Here is a 26,676-nt window from a genome sequence, read left to right as displayed (position 1 = left end):
TCTTATAAGGGGTCCACTCCAGATTTTTCACTTAAAGAGGACCTATGTGCAATAACCAGTAGATAGGGCTATGATTGTAGGGGACATGCATGTTTAATCAAATAGTAGGATCTCCTGAAAGTTAGGCCATGTCCCCCACCCCACCCCGTCCCGTACAGTCACAGCACAGAGCTATGAAAATTAAAATAAAGTCCAGCCCATCTGACAGTCACTGAATTAGTCAGAGGGACTACAAAGCCCTATAACTCAGCAAAGGAGAGGCTGTGATCAGTCCCCCCCCCCCCCCTAAGGTATGTACAGGTTACTGCAACCTATAACCAGAAGACCACAGGTCCTCTTTAAGTCCAGGAGCTTTTGGTTTACTATACATATATATAAAGTTAATGTATGCAACTTTGAAAACTGTTGTTTTTCCCACTGAAATTGGGACGGAACTAGCATACATTTAATGCTAATAGAAGCAATAGATCTTATGCCGGACTGTGAATATATTCAGTCTTATTTATACGTATCAATATGAACAGCTAGTAGAAAACACATACATTAATGTGTCAGCATTGATCCAGCCACTGTTCTTGGCATATTTCTATATTGTATATTGATTTTGTTAATGCAGTGAATTTCCATCATAATGGCTTTAACATTAACCTGTACTGAAAAATATGGAAGCTCAAATCGTATTGATTCCTATGGGCAATGTCTCCATTCTTAACACTTGTTTTCATAAAAGAACCACTCTATCTTAGATCCTAGCCTATCTGCTGCCTGCAGAAGTAAAATGAGCCCCCTTTCCCAAAATAGAAATTAAAAACAGGTTTGCAGTGAATATGGTACTGTCAGATGTAAGCTCCATTATGTAATTCTCCAGGCACACCTAATAAACCCCTGCTGGTCATTCTGCCAAGACACTCTTCATGGCAGTTTATATAGTCTATAATGCTCGCAGTTAATCCCCAAGAGGGCCTAAGCTATGACACAATAATGCACCCCTTTTTGGTGTTATTCTCTTTCCTTTTTCTTCTCCAAATCGCCATTACGACTTCTTCTAGCCATGACCCTTTTATGTAGAATGTGCCAGAAAAACATTTTAGACTACTTGCACATCCCAATGCCATACAATCTCCCCATCTATAGTCCCCAAATGCTAATAATCCCCTCAGTGATGCTCCACAAAGTAAAAGTGGGTAGGTAAGTAGGTCCCCCATTAGGTAGATAAGTTTCCCATTACGTTTGTCTCCCACAGCAGTTAGGTTATTCCCCCACTAGGTATGTTTGTAGGTAGGTATTTTCCCATTATACAGGTAATCTCCCATCCTGCTGGTATGTTTCCCCAATAGGTAGGTATGTCTCACCAGTATAGTCCGCCTAGTAGGCAGATAGTCCCCTCAACGGGCAGGAAGTCCTCCAGTCGGCAGGTTGCCTGTCAAGTAGGTGTGGTGGCGGAGTGTGTGGTGCAGGGCAGATGTTGTTACCCTAGGGGCAGATGGCATTAATCCCTTGTATTCGTGATGCCAGGGCGTGGTTTAACCTATAACCGCCTGAAGGTATACTGCTGGATCCTGGGCTAGGCACAGTTATTCGTTATTCCCATTAGCCAGGTACCCCCCCCCCCCCCCCCAGTAGCAGTAGGCAGGAAGTTCTCCCTATAAGGTACACAATTCCAGTAGGCAGATGGCCCCCCAGTAGCAGATAGCTCCTGCAGTAGGCATGTAGTTCTCCCCATTAGCCAGGTAGCCCCCGCCCCCCCCCCAGTTAGCACATAGCTGCCCCAGTAGACAGGTAGCACCCCAGTAGGCAGATAGTAGCTCAATTAGCCAGGTACCCCCCTATTAGACAAGCAGACCACCCAATAGACAGACAGTTCTCATCATTAGGCCTGTAGTCCCCCAATTAGCCAGTTATCCCCCCCCCTCCCCTCACCCCCCCCCCTCCAAGTAGGCCGGTAGTCCCCTGACTTGCTAAAACAATAAAAACAATAAAATTAGATACTTGCCTTCTCTCCTGCGCTTAGCAGCAGCCGACCACCTCCTTTTTCTTGGGTGTAGCAAGCGCTGATGAGTGACATCACCGCTTTTGCCAGGACAGAGGTCATGCATTTGTTGTCCTGAAGATTTGCGGCTAGCGAGTGGATTATAAAGTGGGCAGTTTGGACAGCCACCCAAACTACTCACATTATAATCCACATGGGGAATTGGGAATGAGGCCATTTGGTCACTCACAGGACTCCCCTATTTGCTGTGCCCCAAAGCAGAAGTGAGTGCCAACTTCACATAAGTCATTATAGTGCAAGCGTCATGACAGTCCTCCAAGTACCTGTCTCATATTGAAAGCATTGTGCCTGATAGTAATTCCTATAGATTCTGCCTCGTAGTAGTCTATATAGTGTCAGCAATGCAGAAGTACCAATAATACTAGAATTATAGAATCCCCTCAAGTGTAAGCTTCTTTGTACTTACCATTGTTCTTGTCTCATAGCAGTCCCCATAGAGCTAGCCTTATACTCAGGGCTGCCATCAGAAATTTTGGGGCCCCTTACACAGCTCAAGGCCTGGGCCCTTCTCCCCCATGGCCTGTCCTGACTCCGCCCATATCTCCGCCCCCCAGACCTAAATTAATATATTAATGCTATATTTAAATAGTTTGGACATGTGTGATGAATGAGGTGATGCCACATATGAATATGTTTACATAATGTTATTTGAAAAAGGGGAAAAGGGGGATGATTCAAACTTTTATTAGGGAAGGGGCTTATTCACATAACTTTTTTTTTTCTTTTACACATTTTTTCACAATAACTTTATCCCTATAGGATATGATTTTGTCACGGTGGTAATGATTAGCCCGCTGGAGCCAATTTCCTGCATTTAGTGGTCTAAAGGGTTAATCGCCCAATTGATGATGTCAGCCATTAGTCATGGGTCCCTGCTGCTGATAGCAGCCTGGACCCACTGGGTATGAAGCTTTCAGCTTTTGAGCATGCTTTAAATTGCAAAAGTGGTTGCAGGGTGTACACTTACGCCCTGTGTCCTTAAGGGATTATGCAATAAAAACAACTATTAACAGAGAGGCCTACCCAAACTATATGGGGGCTTCATATAGTTTGGGTGGGCCCCTCTGTTAATAGTTGTCCCCTTATAATTGTTGTAGGCCCGGGTCCCTCTCAGAGGGGCCTACAACTATAATGGGGGAAACTATTTGCAAACTATAGTTACTATAGTTAGTTGTAGGCCTCTCTCTGCTAATTGTTGCCCCCCCCCACACTTCACCCACTTCACCCAATATGCTTGTAGTCCCTAGCCCTTGCCCCCAGGCAGCAGGCCCCAGTTACCTGCCACTGCAATAGAATTCTGCCCCGGGCCCCAAGTCATATTATGTATACATATACAGCCTCAGGGTAGGCTCCAGCTCCTCTTCCTTTCATGTCGCCGACGCCGCTCTCCATGTAATCTGGGGTGACACTGTAACAAACCTCCTCCTCATGTAATCTCCTTACTACTGGGGGGACACACTGTAACAAATCTCCTCCTCATGTAATCTCCTTACTACTGGGGGGACACACTGTAACAAATCTCCTTCTAATGTAATCACCTTTCTACTGGGGGTGGCGGCACACTGTAACAAACCCCCTCCTCATGTAATCTCCTTATAACAGTTGATAGTGATCACTTCAAGGTTGTCCCCACAGTTCTAGCTCTATATCTAAAATCAGCCTAACAATGAACTGGCCAACACAACAGAACATGGTGGACCCCTTTGTAAGTCATAGGGGTCTGTTATGCATCCTGACTGGTTTCTAGTTTGTATTTATAACAGAAACACTAATACAGACCTGAACAGAGTGAAATCGGTCACTCGCCGTGAATTCTGCTAACATGCATTCCCAATATTTACCAGTAGAGGGAGCTTGGTTTGCATCCAAATTAAACTCAATATTTGTATTAAAAGTGCTCCATTTATTGCTGTTATACACCGTTTCCTGCAGAACTGAAGGTGGTGACAGAAATCACTGTGTAGTTATTTTGTCTTATACATAATATTCCCCTCCATAAGTCCTGTACCGTAATCTACAACAGTAAATGAATATTTTGTAACTGCGCTTCATTGCTCTCCGTGTTATGTTTGTATTAATGAAGTTTCCTGTTGCTCTTCAATCTGTTCCATTATAAAACAAAGCCATTTATCTTTTTTTTCCCCTCACTTTCCATTCTGTTAGCTGTATTTTAAATCATTTATAAATTATGTTCTCGGATGCAGCCGCTGTTTCCTGAATTTACGTAACCCAGCATTGTAACCCAGCTTTCCCAGAGACCTGGATGGCAAATCTTCTTTGTTGCACATGTAATAGAAAAAAGGGGAGGCAGAGACAGATGGGGGGCGCAACCTGTGCCGTTACTCTGATGGATACTATGGATTACTAATGCAAATAGAACGGTGCTCACCTGGTGGTGTTGTACGCAGAGTACAACACCTTGTAGCGTATGTCACCCAATTGCAGGGTAGAAGACCGGGAGCTGCCGGAGGTAATCCCGTGTCGGAGGTTGTCTCTGACCGGTGCTGGATAGCTTGAGTTGTCCCGTGAAAGCAGGAGAAAAGATCCTCGTAGTGGCGCTGACTCAGGTCTCCCCCCTCCCATTGTATGTGTGCTTAGTTCACACTGGAGGCGACTGGGGAGCAGTCTGCAAGTTGGACCTTAGGCTGCTGTATATCTGGTTCCTGATTCTATGTATCTGGCCAGGTAAAAAAGACATTTTAGCAACTTGATTTCCCCCGCACCAATCTTTCTTTACGGACTGGATTGCTGAAAAGTTTTCAGCTTCCTCTTCGTGCATCCTATGTACTGCTTTTTACGGGGGCAAGTTACCATGTAGATTACTGATGTGCTGTCGCAGTTGCAAGTTGGTGGGACAACCCTTCATTTGGAAATGAGTGAGTGAGCGCCACTACGAGGATCTGTTCTCCTGCTTCCACGGGACAACTCAAGAAATCTTCTTTGTTATACATTTAAAAATCTATCACATATTGGTCTACGCAATGAAACATTAGGAGCAAACTAAAGCCACCCAGAATTAATGTATGTGTTATTAAATAGTAACGAAATTGCAATATAATGCATGGATAATACAATTTTATGGATACTGCATTTTATTTATGCACAATATGGTAGTATTTTGTGGGCTGAATATTGGAGGATTTTTTTTATTATTATGAGAGCTTTTTATTGCAGTGTTCTCTTGGCACTATATGGTGGCATTATGTGGGATATACAGCATATTGCAATTTTATCTTGGCACTATATGATGGCATTATGTAGAATATACAGTATATTGCAGTGTTATGTGGGTTGTATTTTGCTGTATATTCTGGCCATTACACAGTAGTATTATGTGACCTATATATTACAGTATTTTCTTGGCACTATAGGAATGGTCTTATTTGGCTGTGATATAATGCAGTGTTATCTTTGGTGATATTATGTGGGCTGTATGTTGCGGTATTTTCAGGGCATCATATGGTGGCATTATGCTGGCTATATATTGCAGTGCATTCAGGAAAATGGAAAAAGTGCTGAGCACTGCCTTTTCCTCACATTTCTGACCACCTCAATCTGATTTACAACACAAGTGCAATATATACAATTATGGGGAGAGACCCAGAAACATAATACACAAAACATTTAAAAACTGTAAATACAAACAAAAATATACACCTGGTGCTCAATACTAGTGTTGAGCGGCATAGGCCATATTCGAATTCGCGAATATTCGCGAATATATGGACGAATATTCGTCATATATTCGCGAATATTCGCATATTCGTAATATTCTCGATTTATTTTCGCATATGCGAAATTACGCGTATGCGAAAATTTACATATACGAAAATTAGCATATACAGAAATTAACATAAGTGAAAATTCGCATGTGCGAAAATTAGCATATGCAAATTTTTGCATATGCGAAAATTCGCACACCGGTCTCACACAGTACTATTAGAGCCTTCTTGTTTCACAATGTTTTTATTGAATTTTATAAACATAAGAAATGTAACATATAACATATTATGACATCAGATGTGTCAGAGTTTACATATGAACATGCATAACAACCTTGACTGGTGGAGCATAATTGTTCATCCAAACAGTGTCATGCATATTCACAAAGGATCTATCAGGTCCAAAGGGACCTTAATTGAAATTTGAGAGCAAGAAAATAACAATAAGAAGGAAAACAATAAAACAATAAAATAGTGAGTCTCCATAACTTCTACAAAATCAATCAAAATTGCTGAATCAGGCAGTTGTCTGGTATTTGGTAGAATTCAGAATCGAGGTGTCACAAGGGTGTCACAAGGGTCAGCCGTCTTATACACTCGAAGAACCGCTCTTTTGTGTGTAGTAAGCTAAATTGTATCATAACTTAGTTTAGATAGTAAGGGTCTATGGGGGTTTATAAAGCTTAATCCAGGATTCCCATGAGGCTGTACACTCATCTCTTTTTCCCTTTTGACCAAAAAATATTAGCTCATAGTTATAATGAGATAGCAGTGTATTTATTAATTCGTTAATGTGTGGAATCTCTTTTGATTTCCATTTGGAGGCTAGTAACATTTTATATGACAAACATATGTGTACAATCGGAGTTTGTATGTTTTTTGGGAGATCTTCCAGACCCAGAAGTAATAGAAGTAATTCATCTTTAGGTTGTGAGCAATGAGGGATCAATTTCAAAATCATACTTTTTACTTCTGAAACAAAGGTAACTATGGCCGGACAAGTGAGGAAGATATGTTTTAGGGAGCCTTGTTCCCCACAATCCCTCCAACATAGTGGCGACAGGTGAGGAAAAATCAAAGATAATTTTTTAGGTGTGTAGTACCATCTATTGACAAACTTGCAATGATGTTCCCATAAATTAGCACATACTGTTGCTTTTTTTATCTTTAAGGATGTATTCAGCCATTTAGATTCAGAGAAGGATTGTCCCAAGTCGGATTCCCATCGTACCATCCCCGAATTTTTGTTTAACCATTTGTCTTCATTAAAATAGGAATAAAAGTTTTTAAGTCCCTTTTCTTTCTCCTTTACAGGATCAAGGAACCAAGTATGGAGGCTTTTTGGGAGCGAAGAATAGGATTCAGGGAATTTTTGCAAGTGCTTCTGTAGAATGTTGTAATATTTTTTATCGGATTCGGGTATTTTGTAGTTTGACTGTAATTCATCAAATGATAGCATTTTGTTGTTCCTAAGTACATCAGAGATGTATTTAATGCCCAGATCCTCCCAATGTAGAATGTTCAGTTTAGGGAGAAAGAGCTGGAGAGATTGGAGTGGTATCGGGGAGTCCATGGTACCCTCAATTTTGTCAATGTTTATAATACTCGAACTCCACACTTTTCCCGCTATTGAGAGGGTTGGGGGAATTCCAGGTCTATTAAGTAATTGGAAGCGTGATTTATTTAATAGGGTAGTGCTCCAGTTCTCTATTTTAGTAATATTTGATTCAAGCTTAACCCATGGTTTCTGTTGTTCTAGGGGTATTAGCCATTCCAGGGATTGCCTGATAATAATAGATTTATAATAGGCATGATAATTGGGTAGTCCCATTCCTCCATGTTTAAAAGATTTTTGTAATGCCACTAGGGAAACTCTGGGTTTAGACTGACCCCATATAAATGATGTCATTTGTTTATTAAGACTGTTTAGTATGTTGGCTGGCACGTAAACTGGAAGGGATCGCATAACATATAAAACCCTGGGCATAATAAACATTTTGTATATGATGGAACGACCCATCCAACTCCATTCACCTTTCGTATATTTATCTAGAGAGGATTGGAGATCTGACTTTAGGGTGGAGAAATTTGTTTTCACCATGCACGAAATGTTTTTGTTTAAGATTATGCCTAAATATTTCATTTTCGGTGGGTCCCATTGGTATAAGAAGCGTCTCATTAATTGCTCCTTGGTGGGTGGGTCAATATGAATGCTTAAAATATTAGATTTAGGTTCATTGACTTTGTAATATGTGAGTTCACCGAATCTGTGTAGAATATTTTGTACTATCGGGAGAGAAGTGAGAGGTTCAGATAGAGATAAGATTATGTCATCTGCGAATAATCCTATTTTCTGGCTTTCTTTAGATATAGGGATGCCTTTTATGGAAAGATTGTCTCTTATCATTTTTGCTAATGGTTCTAATGAGATAAGGAATAATAATGGAGACAGGGGGCAACCTTGCCTAGTTCCATTTGTTATCTGAAAAGGGACTGAAAGAATGCCATTGACCAGGACTGAGGCGCTCGGGTTGCTGTATAGGGCAAAGACGGATTTTATAATTTCATCAGGAAAGCCGAATGATTTCATTGCTTTAGACGCATAAGTCCAGTGGATCCTATCGAAAGCTTTCTCTGCATCTAATGATAAATATATGGATGGATGTTTATTTTTGTTTGACCAGTGAATTAAATCAATTATTTTCCTGACCCCATCATTTGCTTGTCTATTAATCATAAATCCTACTTGGTCATCGTGTATAATGTGGGACAGGACTAGCGAAATTCTATTAGCTAATATCCTAGCATAAATTTTCACATCATTATTTAGTAAGGATATGGGTCTAAAATTAGATGGCCATGACGGATCTTTCCCTGGTTTCGGAAGAGTCACTATAGTCGCCTCTAAAGATTCGTTAGGGAAATGTCCATTCAATTTTGATTCATTGAAGAATTGTTCCAAATAGGGGAGAAGTATGGACTCAAACGTTTTGTAATATTCTGACGTAAAACCATCTGGCCCAGGGGATTTATTTAGTTTCATGGAGGTAATGGCTTCTGATATTTCTTTTGGAGAGATAGGGTTGTTTAGTTCTGTAATGCAATTCTGTGGTAGTTGAGGGAGGTTGCATTTTTTCAAAAAGAGGTCTATTTTGTCAGGGTCTGGTTGTGTTGTTAAGGGGTCATTTGATAAGTTATATAAGGATTCATAATACTTACTAAAGGAATCTGCTATACTTTGTGGGTTTTGTATTTTTTCTTTTGTCTGTGGGTTAATCAGGTGGGGGATTCTAGCTTTAGTGTTGATACCCTTCACTCTCATGGCCATCAATGAAGATGCTTTATTGTAATTACAATAATAATTGTATTTAAGTCTTTTAATCTGTTTATCAAACTTTGCGGACAATAACTCAGCTAATTTTATCCTAACTGCTTTTAGTTTTGTGTTTATATCCAAGTTCTGAGAGTGGTTCGATTTATCTTGGGATTCTAGGGTTGCTATGGATTGGAGAACTTTTTTGATGTTTTCTTTCGTGTTTCTATTGTATCTAGCAGTCTCTTGGATTAATAGCCCTCTTGCATAAGCTTTATGTGCATTCCAGAGGGTTGAGCACTTCGTAGTGGAGTTTACATTAAGCTTAAAGTATTCCGTTAAGTTTTTATAGAGTCTGTTTTTGACCTCTGGTAGGTTCATAATGTAAGAATTATTCCTCCAAATAAATTTATTCTTTGGAAAATCAGGTGTGGAGATAGTTAAGGACAAAGGGGCATGATCGGCCCACGTTATATTGCCAATAGTGCATAATTCAACATCAGAGATTGTATGAATTGTAGTTAGAAAATAATCTATTCTCGAGTAAGACTTGTGTGTCTGAGAGTAGAATGTGTAATCCCTCTCAATTCCGTGTTTACATCTCCAAATGTCGAATAGACCTTCAGTGAATAACCATTTGTTGAGTGTTAGAACTTTTCTTGAACTCTGAGAATTAGAGTCTAGTTTAAAGTCGTTTGTTAAGTTTAGGTCACCGCATATAATTAGTTTTCCTTGTTTAATCTTATTTATTTTTTTCATTAGTTTATTTAAGAACCTTATCTGGCCTGAGTTCGGGGCATATACTGATGCAATTGTGTAGTCCTTATTATTGATTGTGCAGGATACGATAATAAAGCGTCCTAGTGGATCTGTTTCTATTTGTTTCTTATGGAATGTCACAGTGTCTCTAACCAAAATCATGGAACCAGCTTTCTTCGTCGGAGCACAGGACATGAATATATTTGGAAAATGCTTATATTTAAATTTGTTGCTATCTTGATCCCTAATGTGTGTTTCTTGTATACAAATAATATCTGCATTAGATTCCTTAATGTCGTTCCATAGGAAAGTTCTACGTTTATGTGAATTTAGGCCCCTAACATTATGGCTATAAAATTTAAGCGTCATCTATCTGTGTAAGAAAATGATTTGCGTAGAGGAGGTTCTGAGTAGTAGTTAATACCTTAGGGAACGTGGAGTGTAGCATTTCAGTTGTAGACGGCTGAGCACCTCGGACCACAGTATGTAGACATCATACCATAATGTCCTAAATAAGTATGGAGAAAATAGAGTGTGAACAACATAAATACAGTAGTTGTTATTAAACCAATAGAATGTGATAACTAGAATGAAAAAATAGATAACAATACAGAGCTGATTTAACATGTGCAAGTTGGGGTGAGCTTGCATCCAGAGAGAAAATAAATTTGACATGGGTAGTGACTTCCTAGAATAGATAATCAACAGAGCATCACCACCTCGGATAGATGGTTCAAGTTGGTGTTACAGTTCGTTCCAGGGATTGGTTTTCTTTCAGTGGTGGGAATGGGAAGGGCTCAACCGTTATGTTCCATTGTTCCAATGTCTCTTTGGCTTTGATGGGACAGGTGAGGATATGATTGATGCCGTTTCTCATCACAATGATTTTAGTCGGGAATCCCCATCTGTATTTGAAGCCATTTTTTCTCAAAGCTGTAGTTACAGGGGTGAAATTTCTTCTTGCCGCTAAGGTAGATGGTGATAAGTCTATGAATATCGATATTCCCTTGTATTGGTCTGGAAGGGAACCCGCTTTCCTGTTTGCTGTCAGGATTTTCTCCTTTGTTTGAAAAAATAATAGTCTCGCTATTACATCTCTTGGGACTGAATCAGGTAGGTTTTTTGGTTTGGGCAATCGATGTGCCCTGTCTATGGTGAGCTCAATATCTGAGCATTCTGGAACCAAACATTTGAACATCTTTTGTAGGTATGGGACTATTTCAGGGCTTGAGATACTTTCTGGAACTCCTCTGAACTTTAGCTTATTTCGCCTGTTTCTGTCTTCTAAGTCGATGAGTTTGGCTCTCAGGGATTCTACTTCATCGCAAAGTAGATCTTGGGCGTCTGCTAGTTTGTTATGGGCTGCCACACATTCTCCCATTTTCTTTTCGGTGTGATCAACCCTTTCTCCTAAGGCTTCTACATTTTTATTTATTTCTGCCATTGTGGATTTTGTATCTTTCTGGATCTGACGTCTTAGCAACAGCAGCATATTTTTTACTTCTGTGGCAGTGTCCGAAGATGCTGGCATGTTTTGTAATTGGTCGTCCGGTTCTGTATCTAAATGGATGTTTTCAGATAAGTTTTCTTGGGAGGAAAACTTTTGTTTTTGTTTTTCTGGACTCCCCGATGGGGAAGAGGTAATTGACGAATTTTCATTTTCTTGTAGTGGAGAGTATCTGTTTGACAGAGGAAGGTTTGTATCTTCAGGCTGTTCAATGTGAGTAACTCTTATCCTCTGTGATAGTGGTGTGTTGAGATATCTTGAAGGTTGGGATTTGTTGCCGTATCTGTTAGTGGAGTTTCTTTTTTTGTATGAAGTGGTTTGGAATACTCCGTCTTGTTCTATTTGTTCCATTTTTTTGGAAGCTTCAATTTTCTTTGCGTTTCTTGTATTTGACATATTTCTTGTTTAATTTAGCAGAGGAATGGTAGAAAAGACTTGATAGAATCAGAATAGGGAAGATTCCCGGTGTTATTTGTGTTTAATAAAGCAGTACGTTTTTGCTTAACTTTGAGATAGAATAAATGTTAAATTGTGGTGGTCACTTTCCAGGGGACTGCAGCTGTTTTCAGACTTGAAATGCTCACTGTTGGTATTAAGTCGAAGGTAAGTATTATTCCTAGTTCTTTGTCATACAATTGTAGAAGGTAGAATGTCCCGCAATATATTAAATTTTTTAAAGTAACACTGCTCTTTAGACACCAGTAGAGTGTGTTGACTTGTATAATTTACAGTGAGTTTAAGCGTGCTTGGAAATGACTTGAATAGATAGTAATCCTATATGCTTTTACAGGAGACTTATGCAGAAGCAGAAATGCATTAAATTGTCTGCAAGAGTTATTGGTTGTTCTGTGTAATGCAATTATGGAACAACCGCACGACAGGTGAGATTTCCACAGAACAGTATTCTCAGGTAGTTTGTCTTTTAGTTGGGTAAGGGTAGTGCTTGAATTGAGCTGTTTGCGAATATCTTAAAAGTATGACAGTCTCTTGCAGAAATACTGTAATGTGCAGGGGATTCGTTATATATAGGCAGTAGTTATTATATCATGAATAACTGGAAATAGAGCAGACTCACGCTGCAGGGAGGAAGGGAGCTGCTGTGTATATGCTTCTTAGATAAACAAATGGTGGCTGTAAAGGAGGTCTGAATGGAGCTGGTTAATGTCAGCTGTACTGTTATCTGTTCAGTGTAACCAGCTATAGTGAGGTGGGAGATCACAGGAGGGTTCAGAGGTTAATGGAGGCACTTAGTGGAGTTGTTGTTATCTACTCTGCTGGCAGGCAGAACAGCTCCGTGTTGTGTGTGAGAGACACTGCCTCTGATCTCAGTAGACGGAGTGCTGTGTGGTGCTTCAGCACTATCTCACATGTGCCTGGAGCTCCCTAGGTAAAATGGCTCCCGAAGAAGAACACCACTGTGCAGCAAAGCACTCAACAGGTATAGTACAGGAGGAATATAGGTAAACTCACAGTTCTTAAGTTGGTCTCCTGTGTTTGCTGTGCTTCTTTTCCTCAGCTGCTCCCTTACTTTCTCCTCTGTCAATGTAGTGCTGGTGTCTCACAGCTCCTGTTCTTAGGAGCTATGCCTGAGCCCTCAGCCTGGGTCGGTCTGCAGTGCTTGCTTTTATTATTCAGTCAATGTAGCCCAAAGTTGGCAGGAAAGGTCCTGAGCTGATCCTGGGTCCCCAGAACAAATTTGGAGTGAATCCGAGTTAAAATGCCAGTTTTGTGACGCTTTTAGGAATTCTCAGTCACAGGAGCTCAGCTACATGCTTGCAGCAGGCTCCTTACCCAGGCCACGCCCCCTCTTCAGCTTAGAGCCTTCTTTACACCACACAAGCTGGAAGCAGAGAGGGATGATCACTGTGATGTGTACTGTGAAAAAAAAAAAAACAAAAAACAAAAAAAAAAAACGAATATTCGTAATTACGAATATATAGTGCTATATTCGCGAATTCGCGATATTCGCGAATAAAATTCGCATTGCGAATATTCGCGAGCAACACTACTCAATACATGTGAAAACACATAAAAGCAAATGTATGTACATGACTAACTATAGCTAAAATCTAATCGATCATTGAGTCCTAGAGGTCCCCTATTCACCCTAAGGATCCAATGGGTCTCTATTTGTAGCAACTGTTTTCCTCTATCACCTCCCTTTTTTTGTGTTCATACTCTTTCAAGACCTGCAAAATGCATCACTGACGCATCGCCGTTGTGACAGTTCTGAATAGGGTCTTTCAACTGGGGAACGCCCTTTCCTGATTGGACAAATAGTTTCCTAATAGTTTTTCCGATATAGTAGTATCTACATGGACAAATCATGCAGTATACTACATAATCGCTCTTGCAAGTGATCATACCCCTAACTGTAACTATATTGCCTCCTAAACAAAGCTCATTAGAATATAAATTTTACTGGCAAAAGGAACACTGTCCACAGCGACAATTGCCCCTAGAGTGAGTTCTCTAAAGCAAATCACTGTTGCTCGATTTATTCTTGAGCAGAGTCCTGGTCCATCTTTTTAAAAAATCTGAGATGGTTTTATTTTTCCTAAAGGTGATTATTGGTTTAGTCTTTGCTATGGTACCTATCGTATATACTCGAGTATAAGCCGTCCCGAATCTAAGCCGAGGCCCCTAATTTCACCCCAAAAACCCAGGAAAATTTATTGACTCAACTATAAGCCTAGGATTGGAAATACATCATCCCCCCTGTCATCATCCACACCCCCCGTCATTAACACCCCCCATCATTAACACCCCCCGTCATCATCACCGCCTGTCAATCCCTTCAGTGGTCTTCAACCTGCGGACCTCCAGATGTTTCAAAACTACAACTCCCAGCATGCCCGGACAGCCGATGGCTGTCCGGGCATGCTGGGAGTCGTAGTTTAGAAACATCTCGTGGTCCGAAGTTTGAAGACCACGGCCGGGCATTCATATTCATCCAGACCCCCCTTTTGTTTTCTACTCACCTCCCCAGTTTCTCGGTGGGAAGGAAGGGTGAGCTGATTTGGGCCATCCAGTTCATGAACTATTTCTTCCGTAACAAACTAACGTCCGTTATCAATAACGGACTATAACGGATTCACACGGATATTAGAAAATCCCATAGACTACAAAGGCGATCTAACGGACGTATAGAATTTTGTTACTGCCGTTTTCAGCTGATTTTCACACGGATCTTCCTACGGATGTTTAAAAACTGAGGATTTTGTAGTGTGAAAGTAGCCTTACTTGCTGAAGTATATATTGCAGTACATAACACTATATGGTGATATTATGTTGGTCATTTTTGTAGTTTTACTTGTCTTTACTTGTCTGTTTTACTATGTCTTGGTATTATTTGGGCTGTATATAACAGTATTTTCTTGGCAATATATGGATAGTATTACGTACTCTAGTGTATTATAAAGTTTTCTTTGCACTATCATGTAGTATTATGTAGACAGTATTTTAACATTTCATATGATGGTATTATGCGGTCTTTGTATTGCACTCTCTTTTGGTACTGTGTATGGGGAGAAATTATGATTGTCTACTAATGGCACCCAATTACCATAATTTGCTTGTTGTACAGTAGGGATCGACCGATTATTGGTATGGCCGATATTATCGGCCGATAATCACGATTTTGGGCATTATCGGTATCGGCAATTACCTTGCCGATATGCCGATAATGCCCCGCCCCCGCACAACCCCCACCGCACCGCGACCGCCCCCCCCCCGACCCGCCGCACCGTGACCCACAGCGTCGCACCCCCCACCGTAGTGCTGGGCGGTATACCGGTATGGATTTTTGCCCATACCGCTATACCGGTCGGGCCCCTCCCCCACCCTCCGAGTCAATAAAAAAAATAAAACTTACCCGTAATGGGGGTGGTCCGGGCCATCCATCCTTCCTTCCTGTAGTGTCCGGCGCCATTCCGGGTGGAGGGTGAACAGGTCCGGGCTGTCCTTCTCCGGGGTCCTCTTCTCTACTCCGTGGCAGGCTCTGGCCTAGTACGCTGCAAAGACGCCGCTACGCCGTGACGTCAGGTGCGTCGCTACGCACGGGCGTCACTGCGCAGCGGCGTCTATGCTGCACTACTAGGCCGGAGCCTGCCCGGAGTGGAGAAGAGGACCCCCGGAGAAGAAGGACAGCCCACACCGGTGCACCCTCCACCCGAAATGCCGCCGGACAATACAGGAAGGAAGGATGGATGGCCCGAACCACCCTGACAGGTAGGGGAGAGAAGCGGGTGGTGGCGGCGGCGGCCTATGGCACCGTAAAAGCCGCTGCAGTTCATTGATTTAAAGAGCCTGCTTTAAATCAATGACCTGCAGCGGTGTCGAGGGGGGATAAATAGCCGATAACTTATACGGGAATATTGGTATAAGTTATCGGCTATCGGCCCTAACCTCCACCGATTATCGGTATCGGCCCTAAAAAAACTATATTGGTCGATCCCTATTGTACAGGGCCCCAGATCTTTAGAACCGGCCCAGATATAAGGTAGTGTTAGAGAATGGTAAAGTAAAATTACAGGACTAAGAATGTTCTTAGTTTTGAGTGAAGAAACTGCAGAGATTTACATAAACTTGTCTACCCTTCTCTGCAGTTGAGGGATTAGGCCAGGGTTATACATTCAGATAAAGTAATTTATCTTCCTCTTCTTCATCCGCAGAGCATCTCTTCAGACATGCTCTTTCACATGACTGTCGTCTTTCATCTATCTTTTCTTTCATAGTTTTGTAATTCTCCTGGATCTTTGCTCGCGTTGGACTTATTCCTATTTCAAGATTGTTTTCAGTAGATAAAAAGTTCAATTCTTAAAATTTATGGTTTTCTTTTTCTTAACAATTTATTCACTTTTCATAAAGAAGAATTAGAGTCTGGAAAGAAGAATTGTCAGATCTTGACTGTAAACATAGCAATTTATATATATATATATATATATGTATATATATATATATATATATATATATATATATATATGTTCCCTAACATATGTTCCCTATATTATGTTCCCTAATTTAACATACCCCAATACTATACTTATCAGTCTGCTATATGCAAGAGCAGTCTGCCCATCTCTAGAGGCCCTTATCAACATGTGAAAAGAAACTATGACACTAACACGAGGAGTTCCTGAGTCTCTTTATTGTTTTAACAAATAACAATATGTGCCGTAAGGTTTTTATATATATATATATATATATATATATATATATATATATATATGTATATACATATATATATATATATATATATATATATATATATATATATACATATATATATATGTATATAATATATATATATATATATATATATATATATATATATATATATATACTTATTGTCATCATTATTGTTTTTAGACACAAAGCTCCAAACCCCCTGGATAACCATAAACACATTTACTAGGATGGATGCTTTTGCTACATATATAAAGCTCTGTCCATTTGGGACATATGTAAAGCTCATACCTCTCAGGCCTAGTGAAGAAATATACACCATCTACATGCTGGTCAATATTTCTGCAACTTTGGGTGTCACAAGTCTACTCTAAAGTGACGTGTGAGGAGGGCATGCCCCTTCCATGCAAAGCTAAGCCCCCTACCTGCCTCCTTCCCTCCCCCTGGGTTTGAGCATTGGGAAATCTTTGAAAAGTCACACATTTTTGCGCAGAAATGGCAATTATCATTATAATAGAAATGGCAAAATATCGCCATTTATGGGCAAAAATGTGTTCCTTTTGAGGATTTAGCCCTGCTGGCACAGCTTAGTAAATGTTGCCCAATGTCCTAGCTTCCTTCAGCTACCATTATAGCAAGTATACACAAACCATGCAACAGGGACCACATACACCTGCAATAGCAGACAGGCTTGTGTAAAGGTGCTGCATGGTAGCTGGATGAAAGAACTGGGCTCAACCTTTAGCAGTCGCCTTTCCTAGGTCTTAACTGTGGGTCCCAGTACTCAGATATCCCAGGACTTACAGTAGAGCAGAATATACAGACCGGGTAGTTGCAAAAAAAAAAAAAAAAAAGTACAAGCATGTATCAACAGTGGCCAAAAGTGTAACTGGAGATGATGTGGGCAAATGAATGATAAAGGCGGCACTGAGAAATGTAACGACAAATTACAAACATTGAGAACTACAGGAACTTGCCTTATCTTTCCCTAGATGTTTCCCTAAACTAACACCAGACAAATACATCACTCTGCCCCTGCAATGACGCTGCAGTTGCTCTAGACTAGAAACTGAAATGACAGAAAGACAGTAGAGCACAAAGAGACATAAACTTGGCGTCCGGGACAAACTGTTTTGCATGTATTATGACATAGTAAACAGCCTGTCCCGGACTCCTCTGCCCTCTCACTTTTACCTGTCCATTCCTGTATGCACTGCAGAACTTGAATAAAGAAGATCATTTTGGTGAGTGTCAGTCATTTATTGTCTCATTGGATTGTATACTAGTGTTTGAGCTTCAGGTGCGGTTCAAGATGGAGCTGTCTACTCATGCATGGTGTGAATAGTGCCTAGTCGTGCATGGGCCGAACATTATCTCTCCCAGTCTCTTAGACAGACTTAAACATAGCAAATGCTAATAACTGCAGAACATGCACGTCATGAATCTTTTAAAAGCGAACTAATAAAACTGCACTAAAACTATACAGGTTTGGGCACTTAAGAGTGACTGATCCATTGCTCTGGATCAGGCAATGAGCCAGTTGCAAAGCACCTGCCCCAAACTAATTAATCAATGCCTGATAGCTGTGCTTCCTACCTCTGGGACCTGTACCTAGCTATATGACTGGGAATCTTCCAACTCCAGTCTTGGCTGGTAAGGGGCCCAGTGACTTAATCTGAGCTTGCCATGTTCTCCTGGAATTATGGAAAAAATGTATGATGGAAATGGAGGAGCGTGTTGAGCTCATCCATTTCTGTAATGCTGCCCACCTATCTATTCAGCCTCCTTGCTAGATGTGATGGGAGTTAATATTTGTAAGTGATGGAGACAGGTGCAGGTCCTAGAGGTAGAAATCATATCTATCAGACATTTTTGTATGACATATCCTGCGGATATGCCTAAATGTCTGAGATGCAAATAAACCTATACCGGCTGATTTTTCATTACAAAGTGTCTTATATTATATACTTGATATAATTAATTTAGAAAATATGATCCATCTGTGAATTCCCAATATTGTTGTCATACATAGCACGTCACAGCATGCAATTCATTGTTTACCGGTGAATACTCTTTCCACTACACTCAATGAGCTTTTGGATATTTACATTATTACCTTTACACTGTGAATGTGAATTAACATGCGGCAATAATAAGCAACAGCCAATAAAGGTGACAATAACCTAGAAATACATATAAACAAGAATAAAACCATAAATTGACTAAACAGTTTTCCTGTGAAACCGCCATAGATTAATAAAATTACAGTATGCCATCTTTGCTGGTGGCAAGCCATCAATTTCAGACATCAGAGCGTGTCTTTAAACTAGTAATTATTTTGTGGAACAACATGATGTGTCATGTAATTTTCCTCTGATCATAAGCAATGCCTGAATGCTTTCCCTATAGGTAGATTTATTGTACCAGTTTAAATAAGTTGGAAATTACAGTAATATTTTTTTACCTTTCTATTTGTACAAACAGGTTAGTTGCAATGATTATTTTAAACATGCATATGGTAATTTAGTTAAAAGTACATAAGGGGCCGTACATTTAAATGCAATATACAGAACCTCTATTATCATTATTCATATCCCTGGTGGTCTAGAGCAGTAAAGGGGTCAATATCTGTATCTCTGGTGGTCTAGGGCAGTAAAGGGTTAATATCTGTATGCACAGCAGTTGGTGGTAGTAAAGATGTTGCTGTCTGCATCCCAAGTGATCTAAGGCAATTAAAGGGTTAATGTCAATTTTCCTAATGATCTGGGGCTATGGTAAAGAAGGGGTTAATGTCAGAATCTGGTGATCTAGGACAGTTACCATGTAAATACAAAGGATACCTGATGGAAGGCAGTGGAAGGGTTGAAGATACATACCTTGGGTCTAGTAGTTACTCATTGCCCCAGGCTGTAGCATATACAGTAATCCCTCAACTTACAATGGCCTCAACATACAATAGTTTCAACATACAATGGTCTTTTCTGGACCATTGTAAGTTGAAACCAGACTCAACATACAATACTACAGACAGTCCAGATCTGTGAAACGTGTCAATGGCCGGAAGAACCGACCAATCAGAATTGGCATTTCACTGGTAAAACCCCTGTATTACTGAAGCGTATGCACTAACTGATGTCTGGTAGCGCCCCCTACAGTACTGGGACATGTTCTGTACACTTTACCTGTGCCAGGGTTACCTGCTCCTCTGGACACCAGGTAAGGGCGACTCCATGTTACTTTTTTAGGACACTGTGTGTACTGTACAGGACCCCGAAGAAGCTCCTGTCCTCTACATAGACCAGTGTTTCCCAAGCAGGGTGCCCCCAGCTGTTCCAAAACTACAACTCCAAGCATGCCCGGACAGCTTTTGGCTGTCCGGGCATGCTAGGAGTTGTAGTTTTGCAACAACTGGATGCTCCATGCTTGGGAAACACTGACATAGACCGTGATTACAGCTCCCAGCAGATCTTTCTTACTTTTATATGTAAGGATTTGCTTTATCTATATTAGTTATCTACTTATTTTTCTTTAATTCTCACTTTTTCCTATTTTTGGATGACATTTTGATGCCTTTAGAACCAATTACCAGGTTTCCATAGAGTTCTGGTCTCAACATACAATGGTTTCAACATACAATGGTCGTCCTGGAACCAATTAATATTGTAACTTGAGGGACCACTGTACCAGTACCAGCTAAATGTACTGTATACCTCTATATAATAGCCTCAGTCCTGACTGTCTTGTATTCCACATTTGTTTCCAGCTGTCATTTGCAGATTGTAGGCTTAATGGAGCCAACAGTACAGGATGTAGGTGTGTAGCAGATGATGCTAGGCCGTATGATTTACAGCTACTACATGGAACATGGCCCTCACTTTCCTCAGGGATTCTGCATTCGCTGCCTAAGGCGAGATACTCACCTCCCCTCATAGAAGCTATGACCCTAATACAACAGAACCTACAAAGGATGAGTTCATTTTAGTGCCACAGTAATTTAGTGACATGGACTGTGGCTGGAGGGATTGGCCACCTTCTAACCCTGCTTCTCTTTTAACTATAATATAATTTCCCTGTCATCCTAACCAGCAGCACAAGTGGGGTGTTTCTGCCCCTGTGAAGCTGGCAGGACGGTGGAATTTTTAATTCCGCCTCATTGAGCCTGACTGGGATTATATACTTTTGCTGCTTTAAGCCTTGGGCTTTTAGCCCTTCCCTTTTTTCAGGTCTGACCTGTGCTTATCTCCTCGCAGCTTGCTGCTCTTCTTACTCCTTGCCCGATTTCCGGGGCTCTGAGTCAGTGCATTCCCCGTGCGGATATGCGCTGTTATGGGAGCTCCATACCTGGTCAGTGATGCAGGTCGGAGCTCCGCTCTGAGATCCGCTGTGCCGGCATCTCCCTTCCGGCATCTCTCTTCTGCGTGGCGTCTCTCCCAGAGGTGTCGCGCGCGGCCGGACGCCGGGACCGGAAGTGCGTCACTCTCCACTTCCGGCCCGGCATACACTCTGAGTTTTTGGAGTTTTCCCCCGAATATCTACAGGACCTTCTCTTTACCAATAATCAAGCCTGCGGTAGGCTTATTTGGCTGTTATTATTTATATTTTTTTATGGGAGCTGCTTTAACCTGGGAATTAGTTTCCCTTTCTATATCTCATTTCCGGGGGTGGAGCCTATTTAAAATTGGCGCCATCCCCTTTCCTATATAAAGCAGCTCTTGCCTGGTTAGGGTCCCTGCTGCGCTCAGCAAGACCCGTGACTGCAAGACTAGTGTATTCTATCCCAGCTTGCTTTTTTCTCAAGCTAGGCTTCCTTTCTTAGGTGCCGCCTATTTTTCCCTATCTTTTAAATAGGGTGGGTTTTAGAAAAAAAAAAAAAAAATTTTTCCCTTAACGTTTTTTTTCTCTCTCTCTATCTTTTTTTATAGAGGATGTCTACTCCACCCCCCGGTGACCAATACTCCGGATGTAGGACGTCCTCTAAAAAGCATCACCTTACGTGTGCCGATTGCGGCACTCCTCTTCCGGACGCCTATGAATATAATAGGTGTCCTGGAAGTCGCCCTCTGGCAAATCCGGCGGAACCTACCATCCAGGACATGTTTATATGGATGAAGGAGTTCATGGGGAACACCATAAGTGAGATTAAAAACTACCTCTCTGCCAAGAGACCTAGGACATCCCCTAGTCCCACTTGCATTGTAGAGTATACAGCCATGTCCATGGGAGACCATTCGGAACAGACAGTAGAAGAAGTCATCTCCCCCTCCATCTTTCCCATTGAGAAAACTCAGCGTTTACTAAGATCCATCCGGTCAAGGGACCAGGATGCTGATCAAGGGGAAGCCTCAGCATCCACCTCTAAAGAACCGTTGGTTTTAAAGTGGGTGACTCCTTGAAAAAGTTAATGACCACTGAGTGGAAACATCCGGACAAACCCCCTGTCCTTACTTGGTGGTTCAAGCTCATGTACCCCCTGGCCGAGGCAGAGTCAGAAGTCTGGGTCCCACCTCCCAAGGTGGATATGGCGGTTACCAAGATAAACAAGCGCGTCCTTGTTCCTGCGGACGACGGTAGCAACCTCCAAGACCCCCTGGACAGGAAAGTGGACTCCCTGCTCAGGAGAAATTATTCTGCTGCCTCAGCCTCTGCTACGGTGGCCATTGCCTCTAATGAGGTGGCCAATTTCATCAAGGATCGTATCCTAAGGATCCAGTCTGACATCGATGGTAATGTTCCCAGAGAAGACATCTTGGACTTGTTCAGCACCTTGCTACTGGGTGCTGACTTTCTTTGTGAGGCCACTCAGCAACATCTAAAATTAGCCGCAAAGTCCATGGGACTATGCTCTGCAAGCAGACGTCCCTTCTGGTTACGTCCTTGGGTGGCAGATACCACCTCTAAGATAAACCTTTGCACCATACCCCTCGAGCCCAATAGGCTCTTTGGGTCTGAGCTAGACCGAATCATGGAGGGGTTTGCCGACAAAAAAGGCAAGTCCCTTCCTGTGCAGGCCTTTTGAGGCCGCGGTAGAGGCAAAGGGGGCAGATCTCAGGGCTCGTCTGGGACCCAGAGGCGCCAAAATCAAAGATCCAAGTGTGGTGGCGGATGCGGCAAAGACCGCAAGTCTGAGCTATGACTCTCACCCAGATCCCACCAACGTCTCCCCTCTCCCTTCCCCTCCAGAGGTCCTGACAGAAGTTCTCTCTCCAGTTTTTTCTCCAGTAGGAGGCCATTTAAGTTTTTTTCTCTCCACTTGGATGATGGAAATCCAAGATCCTTGGGTTCTAGAGGTAGTCCGGTCGGGCTACAAAATAGATTTTGTTTCCCCCCCACCAAGGAAATTTTTGTAAACAAAAAAACAATCCATTCTGGAAGAGTCGGTACTATTGTACCTAGAGAAACGGGCCCTGGAGGAGGTTCCTCCAAACCAGAGAGGCCGGGGAGTATACTCCCCTATATTTTTGGTACCGAAGACCTCGGGCGCTTGGCGAATGATCATAGATGTTCGCTTTCTGAACCGTTTCATAAGAAAAAGAAAGTTCAGAATGGAGACTATTCGGTCAGTCACCAGCATTCTGAATCCTCTAGGTCTGATGGTCACCATCGACCTCAAGGACGCCTACCTGCACGTCCCCATACATCCTGCTCACAGGAAATTTTTGAGGATTGCTGTCACCATAAAGGGTATGGTAAAGCATTATCAGTTTGCTGTTCTACCCTTCGGGATCTCTTCCGCTCCCCACACCTTTACAAAGGTTGTGGCTCCGGTTGTGGCCGCCTTAAGGTTAAAAGGCCTGGAAATTATCCCTTACCTAGATGACTGGCTTCTAAAAGCCGCAACTCTAGACGTACTACAGTCTCATCTTCAACTGGCTCTGGATTTTCTCCAGCCTTTAGGCTGGATCATAAATTGGGACAAGTCAGAGATCGTCCCCTCTACCTCCAGAAGGTTTCTGGGGTTCATAATCGACTCCTCTCACATCAGAACTCTGATGAAAATGCTAGGCCACATGTCAGCGTCTGCAGAGGCAGTATCTTGGGCCCTATGGCATGTCCGTCCACTTCAAGATCAGGTCTTGAGTGTCTGGAATCGCAACCCCAAAAGGTTGGACAAAAGATGTTCTCTGTCTGTCGAAGTCCGTGAATCTCTCAGATGGTGGACAGCTCTGTCAGATGGGAAGTCCTTGATTCAACCTCGTTGGATCACTCTGACCACGGACACCTCCCTTGTAGGCTGGGGAGCCCATCTGGACCGAACTCTAGTACAAGGTACCTGGACTTCTCAAGAGAGACTCCTCTCTTCCAACATGAGAGAGTTGAGAGCAGTCCGTCTAGCTCTCTATCACTTCTCTCTCCTAGTGTAGGGCAAGCGATAAAAGTCCGTTCAGACAACACGACTGTAGTGTCTTAACTAAACAAACAGGGAGACACAAGGTCCAAAGTTCTCCTCGAGGAGACCGGACTAATTCTCTCTTGGGCAGAGACCAATCTATCCCACCTCTCGGAAGTCCACATCAAGGGGGATCTCAATATAGTTGCAGACCGTCTGAGCCGCAGTCTTCCAGTCCAGGGGGAATGGTCCCTGAACGAGGATATCTTCCCAAGATAACCCGGAGGTGGGGTATGCCAGAGATAGATCTCATGGCAACTCGTCTGAATGCCAAGGTGAACATGTTCTGCTCTCTTTACAAAGAGGACAATCCTGTGGCAGTAGACGCTCCATTCCATGGAGGTTCAGGCTGGCCTACATATTCCCTCCACTTTCCATGATACCGAGGGTATTGATGAAAGTCAGGCAAGACCAGACCTCCGTAATCGCCATCATACCATTCTGGCCAAAGAGGTCCTGGTTCACCCAGCTCATGAGGATGAGTCAATGGTGGTATTGGAGGCTTCCCCACGTGCAGAACCTTGTGTCTCACAACACAGGCTCCTGCCTAGATCTGAGGAGACTCAATCTGACAACCTGGAGATTGACAGGACCCTACTAGGTAGTGGTCTCTCATCGGAGGTCTTGAGAACTCTTGCTCACTCAAGAGCAAAATCTACTAACAGAGCTTACTCCAGGATAAATCGGTTTTTCCTACAATGGTGTGCTAAGAAAGAGGTAGTTGCCTCAGATCCTCCTCTTTCTGCTTTGCTTCAGTTCCTGCAGGATGGCCTTGACAAGGGTCTTAGCCCATCCACTCTAAGAGTGCAGGTTGCTGCACTCTCTGCCTCTCTAGGCAGATCTTTATCTCAAGATCTCCTAATCAAGAGGTTCCTCAAAGGAGCCGAAAGACTTAAGCCTACGTTCCTTAGGCCTTTTCCCCAATGGGATTTGTCTGTTGTTCTCAAGAGGTTGAGTTTTCCCCCCTTTGAGCCTTTGGACCAAGTGGACTTTAGGTACTTGTCCCTTAAAGTCACCTTTTTGTTGGCCATAACCTCAGCCAAGAGAATTGGCGAGCTTCAGGCCCTAGCGGCTTTTGAACCTTATACTCTCTTTTTACAAGACAGGGCCTTGTTGAGATATCTACCGACCTTTGTTCCCAAAGTACCAACTTTTTCCAATATTAACCAGGTTATCTCCTTACCAGTTTTGTCCCCAGACCCTTCCTCCCCTGAGGAAGCTGCTAACCATACCTTGGACATTTCAAGAAGTCTCAAGATATACATCTCAAGAACTGCTGAATTCAGAAGATCTGAAAACCTTTTAATTTCTTTTTCAGGACGGAACAAAGGTCTAAAGGCCTCTAAACCCTCTCTGAGAAGATGGGTCAAAGAGGCAATCCGGTAGGCATTTATAGCCCAGGAGCTAACTCCTCCTTCTTTTGTTACTGCCCAATCTACCCGGGCAGTTGCTATCTCCTTTGCTGAAAGAAGGTCTGTTCCACTGGAACAAATTTGTGCTGCTGCCTCCTGGAGCACGCACAACACATTTATCAAACATTACCGGGTTAATGCCAAACGTATGGAAGAGCTGGCCTTTGGGCGTTCCATCCTAAGTGCCGCTCCTCCTTAGTAGTGTTGCTCGCGAATATTCGCAATTCGAATATTATTCGCGAATATCGCATATTTGCGAATTCGCGAATTTCGCGAATATAGCGCTATATATTCGTAATTACGAATATTCGTTTTTTTTTTTTTTTTCCTTCACAGTACACATCACAGTGATCATCCCTCTCTGCTTCCAGCTTGTGTGCTGTAAAGAAGGCTGTAATACTACTGTGCGAGACTGGCGTGCGAAAATTCGCATATGCTAATTTCCGCGTGTGCTAATTTTGTATATGTTAATTTTCGCATTCGCGAATTTTCGCAGGCGCTAATTTTCGCATATGCGAAAATAAAACGCATATATAACGACTATGCGAATATTCGCGAATATATGACGAATATTCGTCCATATATTCGCGAATATTCGCGAATTCGAATATGGCCTATGCCGCTCAACACTACTCCTTAGTTCCTCCCTATTTGTGTTGTTACTTGCTAAGTCCCCACTTGTGCTGCTGGTTAGGACGACAGGGAAGCGTTAATTTCTAACGCAATTTTTTTTCCCTTAGTCCTAACAGCAGCACACAAATTTCCCGCCCTTGTAGTTTGTATATTTTTTGCTTGTTATTAAAGCACTATGGCCTGGGGAGGAGGCCTTATATGGGGGGTTCAATTATGTTAATTGCTTGGGCGGAATTAAAAATTCCACCGTCCTGCCAGCTTCACAGGGGCAGAAACACCCCACTTGTGCTGCTGTTAGGACTAAGGGAAAACAAATTTGCGTTAGAAATTAACGCATCTCTTCTCCCCTCTCTTGGTTGAAATTGATTGACATGTCTTCTTTCAACTGTACTATGTAAACTTTGGAACTATATCAGCTACATTTAGCTGCCACTAGGAGGAGCTTGCTACATACAAATGTAAATCTTATGCAGCTAACTTCCCCTAATGGGGATTGTGGGCAGCTGAATTTGTATAAGTTATCAAATAAGAAAAATAGACAGCCTCTAGAGAGATGCCTGAGTACAGCACTCAGGTTTCTTTGGCGCTCCCATGAAGAATGAATGGAGCATGTGCTATCAGTAGCATGCACTCCTTTTTATAGAGCAGGGGTCCCTTTCAGGAGACTGCGGGCATTCCCAGCAGTCGGAACTCCTCGATCAGATAC

The 26,676-nt window shown here is 42.2% G+C and overlaps 1 protein-coding gene across 2 annotated transcripts in view; it reads left to right on the top strand.

Annotated features, from left to right (window-relative positions):
• The window catches only part of TAFA4 (TAFA chemokine like family member 4), a 300,070-nt gene that overhangs the window by 241,727 nt on the left and 31,667 nt on the right, over positions 1-26,676 (top strand). The window lies entirely within an intron of this gene.

This window comes from Hyla sarda, chromosome 6 (assembly GCF_029499605.1).
Source record: "Hyla sarda isolate aHylSar1 chromosome 6, aHylSar1.hap1, whole genome shotgun sequence".
In the NCBI taxonomy this organism is placed as follows: domain Eukaryota; kingdom Metazoa; phylum Chordata; class Amphibia; order Anura; family Hylidae; genus Hyla; species Hyla sarda.
This window is presented reverse-complemented; position numbering and strand designations above follow the sequence as displayed.